Source organism: Scylla paramamosain, chromosome 41 (assembly GCF_035594125.1).
Source record: "Scylla paramamosain isolate STU-SP2022 chromosome 41, ASM3559412v1, whole genome shotgun sequence".
Taxonomy (NCBI): Eukaryota; Metazoa; Arthropoda; class Malacostraca; order Decapoda; family Portunidae; genus Scylla; species Scylla paramamosain.
In genome coordinates, this window is record NC_087191.1 from 10,488,963 (window position 1) to 10,501,966 (window position 13,004).

Genomic DNA, 13,004 nt, shown 5'->3' on the forward strand with positions numbered 1-13,004 from the left:
TCTTTTTTTTTCTTTTTTCTTCCATTTTTCATTTCTTTTCTTTTTTCTTTCATTGTTTGGAAGCTCGTATGATATTTCTGTGTCAAGGGAATTTCTTTTCTTTCTATTTGAAGAGCAACGTGGCGTAATATTTGTGATGGTTTTTTCACTCACATTCAGATCTGTGTCAGTTTTCTTGTCTGTTTAAATACAAATGTTTGATCTACCTGTCTCTCTCTTTCTTTCTCTCTCTCTATTTAAATACCTATGTGTGCTTATTCAGCTATCTGGCTTCGTATACATATCTTTTTATCACCAGTTTGCCTCTCTACCTGTCTGTTTGTCTACCTGTTTGTCTCTCGGTCTGTCTGTCAGTTCTTGTATGAGTATGTATACTTTTAGATTTTCTTTATTGTATGCAAATATATTATGTATGTATTTGTATTCTTGCATTTATTTACGTGGATTTTTTTTTCTGTGCGTGTTTTTTTACAATATGTATACCTGTGTGTATATATGTATTTGTTTATTATGTAGTATGTATTTGCATGTATATTCGCTGTTATAGGCTTATGTATGTATGTATGTATGTATTTTCTGTCTTTCTGTTTATCTATTTACTTATCAGTGTATCTATATGTCTGTCTGTCTATATCTATCTATTTATCTATCTATATGTTTGTGTATTCGTTCATCCATCCATCTATCTACTATGTGTCTACCTATCTATTTATCTATCTGTGTATCTGCCAGTCTACCTGCCTATCTATCTATCTATCTATTTATCTATCTATCAATCAACCAATCAAATTTTTATCCATACATCCATCCATCCATCCACCCATCCACCCATCCATCTCTCCATCCATTCATCCATCCATCGATCTCTGACGCCTGCTCCTAAGAAACCTCCTGAGGGAATGGCCACGACAGAAGAGTCTCCATTTATTCCTGTCCTTGCGCTCTCCCCTTCCATGCTCTTAATCCTCTCATTCACCTCTCGCTCTCTCTCCTTTCACATACCCCAGCAATCTATCCTCCCATTTCACTGCGGGGCTTGCTTTTTTCCACCCTTCTTCCTTACTCTTAGTCATCTGTCTGCTCCTCTCTCTCTCTCTCTCTCGCTTTCTACACAAGGGTTTCTACTTCCTCTCACCACTATTCAGTCCACTTCCCTTTGAGTTAACCAGTATTCTCAATCTTACATAACTTTTACTGGAAAGCTTTGGAACTTCTTGCCTGGTTCTGTATTTCCTCCTGTCGTTGACTTAAACTGTTTCAAGAGGAAGTTTGGAGATGCTTCTCAAATTTTGGATCTTTTGGCTCGACTCTAGGATTTGGCATCTATTGGTCTTTTTTTCAGCTTCTTTATTTTAGACTCGAGCCTCTCTTACATAAAAAAAGTAAAAAAGACAATAAGTGCTTACTAATCACTAGGCAACTTACACAAGGCACCTTATCACCACTAAGAACTTACGTAATGTCTGTCATTATCAAACTTTTCAAACTAACGCCTTTGCATTTAATACGTTCTGAGTTTGTTCCACTCGCCCTCCTTGACAGAACCAGTTGACATAGGAAAGGCATTGCGCATTTAAAACTTAGCATTTCTCATCAACTGAACATCTGAAAAGGAGACTGAAAACGATAAAGTAAAGAGATCTACCTTACTGATGTGCCGAGTGTTTGACGTGGGCGACCTTGAACACCATCTCGTCCGATCTTCTGTCTCTCTCAATAAATCCTGAGCCGTCCTGTTGTGTCCAGTATCTCGTCCCAAGCTGTCCATGTATTTCACTCGTTGTTTCCCTCTATCTCTTTTCCCTTGCATCATTTCTTGTAAGCAATTTTTTCCAGTGGTTCTCTTATTACAAGCCCTGAAAATAACTGCCTTGCTCTAATGGTTCCCGGGACGGCTCCGTTCATCCTTGCTATTCTTAGTATTACGTCATTAGTTACACGCTCCATTCGTGAAAGTCTTTAAATTGACCACATTTCTAAATTCTTCATTCTCTTTTACATCACATTGTTGACTGTCCAATCTTCACTGCAGTACAATAGAGTCGGCTCAAACGAGACTTCAAAAACCCCAATCGTAATTCCTGGTTTCTATGATTGTTAGTTAGGATCTTCTTGACTTTGCTTTCGATATTCAGGTGGAAGTATAGACTGCAAAACAGGAAATAAAAGAAGACTGTTGAAATGAGAAATAAGGAAGTGTGAATGGGAAAATTTAAGCTACAAAAATTAAGTAATTGGTTGAAATAAAAGTAAAAGAAAGTGAGGGAAAGTGAGGAAACTGTTGAAAGGGAAAATAAGGGGACTGAAAAAAAAGTTAGCAATAGACTAGGAAAGAGTAAAAATAGGAGACTGCGAAAGGAAAAGTAATTACGACGCTGCTGAAAGGGAAAAAGACACTAAAGAACGAAAAGATTAGAACACTGGAGATAGGGAAAATAAACTGCAAAGAAAAAAATTGGGACGCTGAAAAAGAAAAAAAAAAGACCAAAAGAAAAAAAGATGAGGGCATTGCAAAAAAAAGGAAAATACTGCAATACTGCAAAATGAAAAAAATCACACTGCAATAAAAAGAAAAAAACTACAAAATAACAAAAATAAGACTACAAAAAAAGGCAACAAACTACAAAAGAGAGTCGGAGGATTACAAAATGGCAAAAAATAAGACTACAGGATAGGAAAAAAATGCAAAACCGGAAAAAAATTAAGGAACTACAAACTGGAGGAAATAAAGACACAGCAGAGGAGGGGAGAAATTAGAGAAATGTAAAAAAAAAGTAAATAAAATATGACTACCTATATAAGGGGAACTACCTCAGGATACAACCTTCATCCTTCTCTGACCTTTGACCTTTTCTGAACTTCTTTGATATTTTTCGACAATCTTTGACATTTGTGGCCTTTTTTTTATCTTGACCCTTGATCTTTCTTCGATCCTTTATCTACTTTGACCTTTGACCCATCTTGACCCTTTTATTCCATTTCTAAGCCCTTCTTTGACCTTTTTGACCCCTATGACCTTCTTTGAACGTTCTTTGACCTCTAATCCTTTTTTGATCTTTTGTTCTTTAACTCCATTGACCCTTTCTTTGACCTTCCTCGGCTCTTTCACCTTCTTTAACCCCTTCTCTGACCTATTTACCTTTTCTCTCTGAGCTATTTTGATCTTGACCCATTTGACCTTATTTTGACCTTTGACCCTTTCTTTGACCCTTTTTCGATATCATTTTACCTCACTTAACTCTTTCTTTGACCTTCCTTAACCCTTCTTTGACCTTTTTGATCTTTATTTATTTTAACTTTTTTGGCATTTGACTTTTTTTTTTTAACTTCTGTGACCTTTTCGACCTTATTTGATCCTTCCTTGACCCCACTCCACTTTTCATCCCTTCCCCATCTCTCGCCACCTCAAATCTGTCATGCACGCGTCCGGTCCCTTCGCCAGCCACGCCAGGTCACAAATCACTCATTTCACCAATCTGACTTCTTGACCTTTCCCTTCTATTCACACCCTAGACTAGACTGTAAGAGTGTTGGTATCATTACTCTATCACGCTGGCCTCTCTCTCTCTCTCTCTCTCTCTCTCTCTCTCTCTCTCTCTCTCTCTCTCTCTCTCTCTCTCTCTCTCTCTCTCTCTCTCTCATCTATCTAAATATATCTACCAACTATATTTGTGTCTGTTTGTCTGTTTGTCTGTGTACCTGTCCATATATCCTTGCAAACAACCCTCATCTGTCTATCTCTGTGTGTGTGTGTGTGTGTGTGTGTGTGTGTGTGTGTGTGTGTGTGTCTGTGTGTTTGTCAGTGTCGCCTCAGAAATGGAAACTCTTATTTTCGTTATTTTTGCATAGTTTCTCTCTCTCTCTCTCTCTCTCTCTCTCTCTCTCTCTCTCTCTCTCTCTCTCTCTCTCTCTCTCTCTCTCTCTCTCTCTCTCTCTCTCTCTCTCTCTCTCTCTCTCTCTCTCTCTCTCTCTCTCTTGTCTGTTGAAATATATTTACCAACTATATATGTGTCTTTCTGTCTCTTCTTGCATACAACCCTCATCTGTCTATCTGTCAGTGTGTGTGTGTGTGTGTGTGTGTGTGTGTGTGTGTGTGTGTGTGTGTCATTGTCGATTTTTCCACTTTTCTCCTTTATTTTTTCCTCTCCTCATTTGGTATTTTCCCCTTTAAAAATTTGTCCCTTCACTTTAATATTAATTTTCTCCCCTAGATTATAGTCTCAGTATTTCCGTCATCTTTTTTCAATATAACATTTTCCTGCATTTTATGTTATTATTTACTTTTGTATCTCTTGTTTCCTTTACCTGTATATCGTTTTGTTTCCTTTCGTAATTATTTCCCTCTCACGTTTTCCATGTATCATTTTGCATCCCTGATTTTGTATTATTTTCTCTTCATGTTTCCTGTATCTGTCTTCTTTCTCCTTTATCTTATTCTTTCTCCATTTGTCTAGTTCTGCTTCTGTCTTCTCTCTTTTCTGTTTTCACTTTTTTTTTGTCTGTCATTCATATTTTCTCTATTGTTACTTTTTATTTTCTCTGTTTTCATTTTCTTTCTTCTCTCTAACCTATTTTCTTATCTATCTTGGTTCTTTCCTCTATCACTGTCTTCCTCTGTCGTTATTATCTTTTTTTCTTTGTTATCTTTCTTTATCTTGTCATCTGTTTCCTTCGTACGGCTTTTTTTTATCTTTGATCTTTCCTCTGTTCTATCTTTTTTCTTTTTTTCCTCTTCTCTGTCTTTTTATTTCTATTTTTCTTCTTTGTTTCCTCTAAACGTATTTTTCCTCATTTCTCTTTTATTTCTTTTCTGGTTCTACCTTTCCTCTTTCTTTCTTCTTTATTAATCTACTTTCTTTCTATCATTTCATCGTCTTTCTTCTTTATCTTTCTTTATCTTTTGTGTGTCTCTCTTCTTTATTCCTCCTTTTTTCTTTCCTGTATTCTTCTTTTTCTTCTCTTTCGTGTAGTTTCATTTTTTGTATATGTTATTTATCTTCTTTCCTCTTTAATTACATTTTCTTGTTTTTTTCTTTCTTTATTCCCTTCTACCCTTCTTTTCACTCTATTTTACTGTATCTTTCCTCTTTTCTCAATATTTTTCTTTATTTTTCCTCTTTCCTCTTCAACTCTTCTTTATCTTACAGTCTTTCTTCTCTTATCCTTCCTCCCTCTTCTTTTGCACCTTATATCATAGCATTTTTCCTCTTCTCTCCTCGTGTCATCATCATCTTTCCTCCATCTTGTATCTTCTTTACTTTTCCTCATACCTCGTAATCTTTCCTTTTTTCCTCTTTGTCTTTTCCTCTCTTCCATCGTCTTTATCTTACATTTTTCCTCTTCTGTCTTCATTTTATCTTTCCTCTTTTCTCTTTAACATTTTTTTCGTAATCTTTCCTTTTCCCTGTTATCTGTATGTACTTTTTATTTACTTCTTCCTCTTCCTCCATTATTCTTACCTCCTCTTCCCTCTTCATGTCATTATCTTCCCTCTTTCTTCTTTACCCTTTCTCGTATTATTTTCCCTGTTGCTTCTATCTACTTTATTTACTCCTTCCTCTTCCTTTATCATCCCACGCTGTCCTTCCTCTTTCCTCTTTCCTCTTCACTCCTCACCTCTTCTTTCCTCTCACGTTTTAATATTGTCCTCTTAAGCTCCAATACCTCCTCACTTCTCTTCGCCAATATTTTCCTCTTGGTTCTCAGTATAATATTTTTTTCCTCCCTCCCTGCCTCCATGCTCTCCTCGTCTCGTCTTCCTCCTCTCCGTCCCAGTCCGTCTATAAAGAGAGTGTGCTGGTGCCTCGGGGTTTATTGGCTGTTGCATTCCTCTTCCTCCTCTTCTTCCTCTCTTTTTTTTTTGTCCCCTATTCTTTTTTTGTTCTCTATTTCCTATTCGTTGTACTTTTCTTTCATTTTTTCCTGTTTTTTTTTGTTTTTCCTGTTTTTTTTTCTTCCTCATTTTTTTTGTGAGTTTTCTTCTTTCGTTTTTACTTTGATGTTGTTTTTCCTTCTGATTTTTTCTTCTGCTGTGCTTCTTCTTCTTCTTCTTCTTCTTCTTCTTCTTCTTCTTCTTCTTCTTCTTCTTCTTCTTCTTCTTCTTCTTCTTCTTCTTCTTCTTCTTCTTCTTCTTCTTCTTCTTCTTCTTCTTCTTCTTCTTCTTCTTCTTCTTCTTCTTCTTCTTCTTCTTCTTCTTCTTCTTCTTCTTCTTCTTCTTCTTCTCCTCTTTCTCCCCCTCCAACCCATAAGGTATCTATTTCCGACCTGTTTCCTGCTTATGCTGGAGGGAGTGGAGGGTGGGGAGAGAGCCTTCTACTTTGCTCTCCGTTTCTCCTTCTATCACCTTTGCAGTCTGTTGTGGCCTGTTTATCTATGTGATTCTGTGTAACTCCTTCTGCTTCTTGTTCTCCTCCTCCTCCTCCTCCTCCTCCTCCTCCTCCTCCTCCTCCTCCTCCTCCTCCTCCTCCTCCTCCTCCTCCTCCTCCTCCTCCTCCTCCTCCTCCTCCTCCTTCATACTTAATGTGACTACTTTCCCTCGTCTTTTTTTAATACACTTCTTTTATCTTCGTGAGTTATTTAATTCTCTTCCTTATTTATTTCTTTCTTTCCCTTCTTTCTCTCTTCTGTTTTTCCTTCTTTCTTTATTTTTTTCTTATTTTCATGCGGGTTTTTGCTTTTTTTTTTCATTTTATTGTTTACTTATTTTTTTCTTTTCGTTTTTTTCTTTCTTACTTTTGTCCTGTCTCTTTATCTATCTATCTGCTTATCTATCTGTATTTCTTTATCTATATACTTGTTTATCTATTTATTTATCTCTGTTTTATTTAATCATTTATTTATTTGCCTTTGTATGAAAATTTATCTTCGTCTTCCCTCATAATCCGATTAAATTCATTTTATCTTTTCGTCCATCTTCTTATCTCATTTCTTTGTCCTTTCATTTACTTCGTGGTTTCCTGTTATCATTAATCACTTTGTACCATCCTCTTTTATACTTATTCTTTTTAATCATCTTTATCTAATTTATGTCTCTATTAAGCCATTCTCTCTTCCTCTGATCGTGCACAGGTATTGCTTGTGTGGGTCTTTGGAACTGCGCATCTCTGTAACCACGAACTGATCATGGAAACAACCCTGACCATTTGAGGGGGAGGTTATTTGAGAATGTTTCCCGCCTTTTGAAATATTAAGAGTTTGATTCACGGTCGCCTTGTGGTTGCAGAAATATAACGTAACTTAACTTAACCTAACTTAACCAAATCTAACATAACCATAGCAAACTTAACCTAACCTGACCTAAGCTAACCTAATTAAACCTACCCTAACCAGACCAAACTTAGCCAGACCTAACCTAACCTAACCTAACCTAACTTAACCTAACTTAACCAAATCTAACATAACCTTAGCAAACTTTACCTAACCTGACCTAAGCTAACCTAATCTAACCTAACCTAACCAGACCAAACTTAACCAAACCTAACCTAACCTAACCAGAGCAAACCTAACCTAACCTAACCAGAGCAAACTTAGCCAAACCTAACCTAACGTAACCAGACCAAACCTAACTTAACCTAACCTAACCAGAGCAAACCTAACCAAACCTAACCTAACCTAACCAGAGCAAACCTAACCTAACCTAACCAGAGCAAACTTAGCCAAACCTAACCTAACGTAACCAGACCAAACCTAACTTAACCTAACCTGACCTAAACTAACCTAATCTAACCCTACCCAGCCTTATCAGTTCTGGTCTATCTTTCAGAAAGTGTTTTTTTTTTTTTTTTGTCTTGTGTTATTGTTAATGTTGTTATTTTACTTTTATGAAATTATTGTTATTGTTATTATATCATTGTCATCCTGTTATATGTTGTTGTTTTTGTTGTTGTTGTTGTTGTTGTTGTTGTTGTTGTTGTTGTTGTTGTTGTTGTTATCATTATTATTATTGTTATTATTTTTGTTATTATCATTATCATTATTATTATCATCATCAGCAATAGCATCATCATCATCATCATCATCATCATCATCATCATCATCATCATCATCAACATTATTATCTTCTTATATTATCACTATTCTGTAATCATATCATAATTTTCCTGTTGTTGGAGTTTTTTTGTTATTTTCTCATTACTAATCTAATCTCACACGTTTCCTCTCTTCGCAACATTTCTTGATATTTCTGCTCTTTTATTCTTTCCTCTTCCATTTTTCCTTCATGGTCACAAGACACTCTGATTTCTTATTGTCTTATCTTATCTCTAATCATTTCCTCCTCTTTCTCTTCCGTCTTTTGATAATATTTCATTTAGTTATCCTCTATCCTACCTTTTTATTCACTAATTTCAAGTATATTCTATTTTTTTCCTATTTTCTTATCTTTTATCGTTATCTTTCCTTCTTTTTCCTGTTTCTAATATTTTATTTCATCCTCCTCTTCTTTTCCTTTTGTCCTTGGTTTTACGACATTTTTTTTTCTCTCTTCCTATCCATACATCTTCCTTTCTTATCTTATCTTGTATGGTCTCTTATTTCCTCATCTTTTCCATCTTCTACTAACATTTTATTGTATTTCTTTTCCTCCTTTTCTCTTTTTTTCCTTAATTTCATGAGGCACTTTTCTTTCCATTAATAAATTTACATTCTTCTCAGTCTCATTCTATTTAATTTCTTATCATTTCCTTCTTTTTCTCGTCTCTTCTTAACATTTTTTACATTTTCCAGTATTTACTCTAATTTGCTTTCACTTTTTTTCTTGATCTACATTTTTTTCTATACATTAGCTTTTTATCTGTCATTTCCTCCTTTCAGTAACACTTCATAAGTTTTTTTTTTCCTAACAACTTCCCTTTTTTTTTTTTTTTTCTTTTGCCTGTCTACACATTTGCTCTATCCAAAATTCGTCATCCCTTAGTATATCCTCTTCCTCATCTTTTCCTGCATCATTTTTTTTACCTTCTCTTCTTCTTTTCGTGAAATCACTCCTTTTCTTCCTTTTCTTCTTCCTGTTTTCCTAACACTTCCCTTTTTCTCCCTATTTGTTAATTTACTCTATTCTCTTTTCATTTCTTTCTCTTCCTCCTCTCTATTTAGATTCTCATCTCTTCTTTTTCTCTATCCAAATTTCTTATATCTTTTCATTCTTTTCTCTTTCTCCTCTCTTTCTAAATTCCCTTCTCTTCCTCCTCTCTATTCAAATTCCTCGTCTCTTAACATTCCTTTCTCTTTCTCATTTCTATTCAAATTCTCTTTTTTTTTCCTCCGTCTAAATTCCTTTCTCTTTTTATTCCCTTCTTTTTTTTTTTATGTTCTCTATTCAAATTCCCTTCCTTTTTTTCCTGTCTAAATTTCCCTCTCTTATTTTCCCTTTCTTTTTTTCTGGTCTGTCCAAATTCTTTATCTTTTTTTTTTTTTTTTTTTTTCTGTCTCTCACTCTTCTTCCTCTGTTCTAATTCATTCATCTGGTAACACTGCCTCCTTCTCGTCTTTTCCTGGCAGGGGAGAAACACGCAGCTTTACACAATGGCCAGAAGGAGTCAAATGAACAAGACTCCCCCGCAGCTGCCAGTGGACTCACCCTCACACACTCCTCTTCACTGATTGGCTCCCTCTGCTTGCTGGCCGTCCAATGGGGTGGCGGCTTCCCGAGCGTAAACACTTGATGATCTTTTTTTTTCGTTTCCCTCCCTCGTTTTCTTTTTCTTTCGTCCACCGAGATGTCTGTGTTTGTGCGGTGTTTTCAATCGGCGTTTGTGTCCCTCCTGTGTGTGTGTGTGTGTGTGTGTGTGTGTGCGTGTGTGTGCGTGTTTGGTATGTTTTTTTCCTGTAGGTAAAGATGTACTGTAATGAGTGAGGGTGTACAGATGCTAAGTAATGTGTTTTTTTTATTATTATGTAAGTGTGATTTGTGAAGTTTTGTGTGTGAACGTTGATAAATGGAGTGGAGTTGTTATTTGAAAAGATTATGTAACGTAAGGATGTGAATATTGAATTGCAAAGGTGCTAGGGCAAAATAAACTTAAAGAAATTTATTTGCCACTATTGAAAGAGAGAGAAAGAGAGAGGAGAGAAGAAAAGATGTATTGCTCTTTGTTAATATATTCTTTTTGTCGGTGTCTACTGAAAGAGGGGAAAAGAAGTATTATTTTTACTAATATATTCTCTCTTTTTGCTGCTCTTTGTGAATTAATGAATAAGACAAGATGAAAAGCTGTTAAATTGAAGGTTTCGTTTCTTAATGCTTGAATATTTTGAAGACCTGAGAAAGAAAGTATTTATTTTCTTGTTTTCTTTCTTTTGGTATTTTTTTTTTTTTTAGTGAAGGAAAGAAATAAGGCAAGAAGGTGAAAATATGTGACTTCCAATGCATCAGATTATTGAAGAAAACTGAGAGAGAAAGAGGAAAGGATTTTTTTTTTTTCATTTGCTTCTTTTTCATTCTTTATTCATTTGCCTGTTTTGCGCTCTTTATTCATTCGTTATTCCTTTGTTTTATTTTTCACTCTACTTATTTGTTCGTCTTTATTCATTTTGTTTATTTGCAGTCTTCAGTCACTTTTTATTCATTTGTTTCTTTTTTTGGCTATTAACTTGATTATTTACGCCTTTTATTCACTCCTTATTCATTTGTTTCTTTTTCACTCTTTATTAATTTGCTTATTCACTCTTTATCCACTCTTCATTCATTTGTTTCTTTTTTCGCTTTTTATTAATTTGCTTATTCACTCTTTATTCACTCTTCATTCGTTTCTTTTTCACTCTAATCATTTGTTTTTCTTTTCACACTTTCGGGGTAACTTGGACGAAGGGATGAATGAAGCAAGGACGCAAGAAGCCTGGAATGTTATGAAATGGAAAACTCCTCCCTGTGAAATAGAAGTCCAAATATATTGAGAATTGAGAGAGAAAAAGGTGATTTTCTCTTTTTCTCTCCAATTTTTCATGCCTCTGTGGACTTTTCAACTAAGATATGTGGTAAAAACGCTACTCGACCTGTTGCAAAATTTGAATATCTTATAGTGAAAGGCGACATGAAAAGCGAAGAGTAGAAAAGTTATCGTACAGTATTATTTATTTTATTTTTTTTTTTTTACACGTTTCTCTTTTTGGACTAGAGCAAAGAACACGTGGTATAAAATGCAATAAAGTCAAAGAATTGTGATTTGTTGAAAAGATCTTACTGCGACAAAATATATAGCAAGACTAAACGAAAAAGAGAGAGCTATTTATCTTCTCTTTGCTCATGCTTTCTTGGACTTTGAACGAAGTGAAGCAAGAAGGTCGCATCTGTAATGTAATGAAAAGACTCCACTGAAATGCGACGGGAAAAGTTAAGTGTAAATAAGAAAAGGAATTATTTTGGCTTTTTCCATTTTTTCATTTTTTTTTTCACATTTCTCTTTGGTGTTTTGAAAGAAAAAAAAAATGGTGAAAAATGCAATAAACTGGAACCGAATACGAAAAAAAGTTATTTCCATATTTTTCATGCTTTCTTTCTCCCTCTTTGGAACTCAGTGATTGGAAAACACAACAAAGTCAAAATGTCAAAAATAAAAACACATTACTCTGAAAACCAATAAGATAAGTGAGGTGAAAGGTGAAGAAAAATTATTTCAGTACTCTCTCTCTCTCTCTCTCTCTCTCTCTCTCTCTCTCTCTCTCTCTCTCTCTCTCTCTCTCTCTCTCTCTCTCTCTCTCTCTCTCTCTCTCGGCACTTTTAAACAGAGAAACGTGATAAAAAGGCACCTAATCCGAACTGTTACGAAGAAGAAGACAAAGAGAAGACTATACAGCGAAATGCAGTTAGCCTAGTGTTACGCAGAACTTGAAAAAAAAAAAAAAAAATTAGATGTTTTCATGTTCATTTCATATTCCTAACTCTTTTTTGGACTCGAGGAAAGAAGGGATGAAGGTGATGGCCGCCTCTCATTCTCCTCTTACTCTTTTCATTCTCTTCTCATTCTTCTCATTTGTGTGCTGAAAGTATCGGTTTTTAATGCAAGAAGTTAATGGTTAATACGAAAGTAAGAGGAGACTGTGAGCAATTATGTAATGAGGCTTTTTTTTATTTTAGGATTCATTAAAAAGGAGGATCAGTATTTTTTGCAGCATTTCATGAGAGAGAGAGAGAGAGAGAGAGAGAGAGAGAGAGAGAGAGAGAGAGAGAGAGAGAGAGAGAGAGAGAGAGAGAGAGAGAGAGAGGTAACAAATGAAAAGAATAGAAAAAATACTGTTATATTTTACTTTTAGACCATAACATTTAAAGATTATAGGAAGAACACTTTTCTGTCTCCTTTATTAACGTTTTTTGTTCCTTAGATTTATTTAAGTGAGTGTCACGTTACTGGAAAAAATACAAAAACGAAAACCGAAAAAACGAAGGCGATCTCTGGCTCTGTTCTTCCAGTAGTGTGTGCAAGTGACGACATGATGGCCTGTCAGTAGTCAACCACACTCACTCTCACTGTGTCTAGTGTTCTTAACCCTAAGTCCTCAAATCTGCTGTTAGTCTCCTCCAAACCTTGACAACCGAAGGATTCTTAGCAGATCTTGAGGCTCAGGTCTATATTCTTAATTCTTTCACTGACACGAAACAATTAGCAGCACCAGAAGGAATGCGTGAAGTCTCTATAAGCACCTGCAAGGAAGTTAGCGATGAAAAAGAATACATTTTGCAATTTCTTCCCAGTTCAAAGATTGGATGTGGCTGCAGAACAAGTAAAGATGTCTCTGAATGATTGGTTATGACAAAATAATGAGATACATCGGTTATGAAAGACAAGAGAACTGGCTCTAGAATTATAAGGAAAACACCTATGAAAATTCTGGTAACTTACATTATCGCCCGTTAAGAATATGAGTAAAAGACGAAATGTTCAAGATATATGGGCCTGAATAAAAAAACTGACACGAATTATAAAAGAAAACATCCTTGAAAGCTCCAGTAACTTCCACTACAGCTTGATGAATCTAAGAGATAACACGACAAAAGGCTTATGCATACG

The 13,004-nt window shown here is 35.3% G+C and overlaps 1 pseudogene; it reads left to right on the top strand.

Moving 5' to 3' along the window:
- Positions 1–13,004, top strand: part of LOC135092968 (cytochrome P450 3A11-like) — a 71,167-nt pseudogene that overhangs the window by 41,756 nt on the left and 16,407 nt on the right.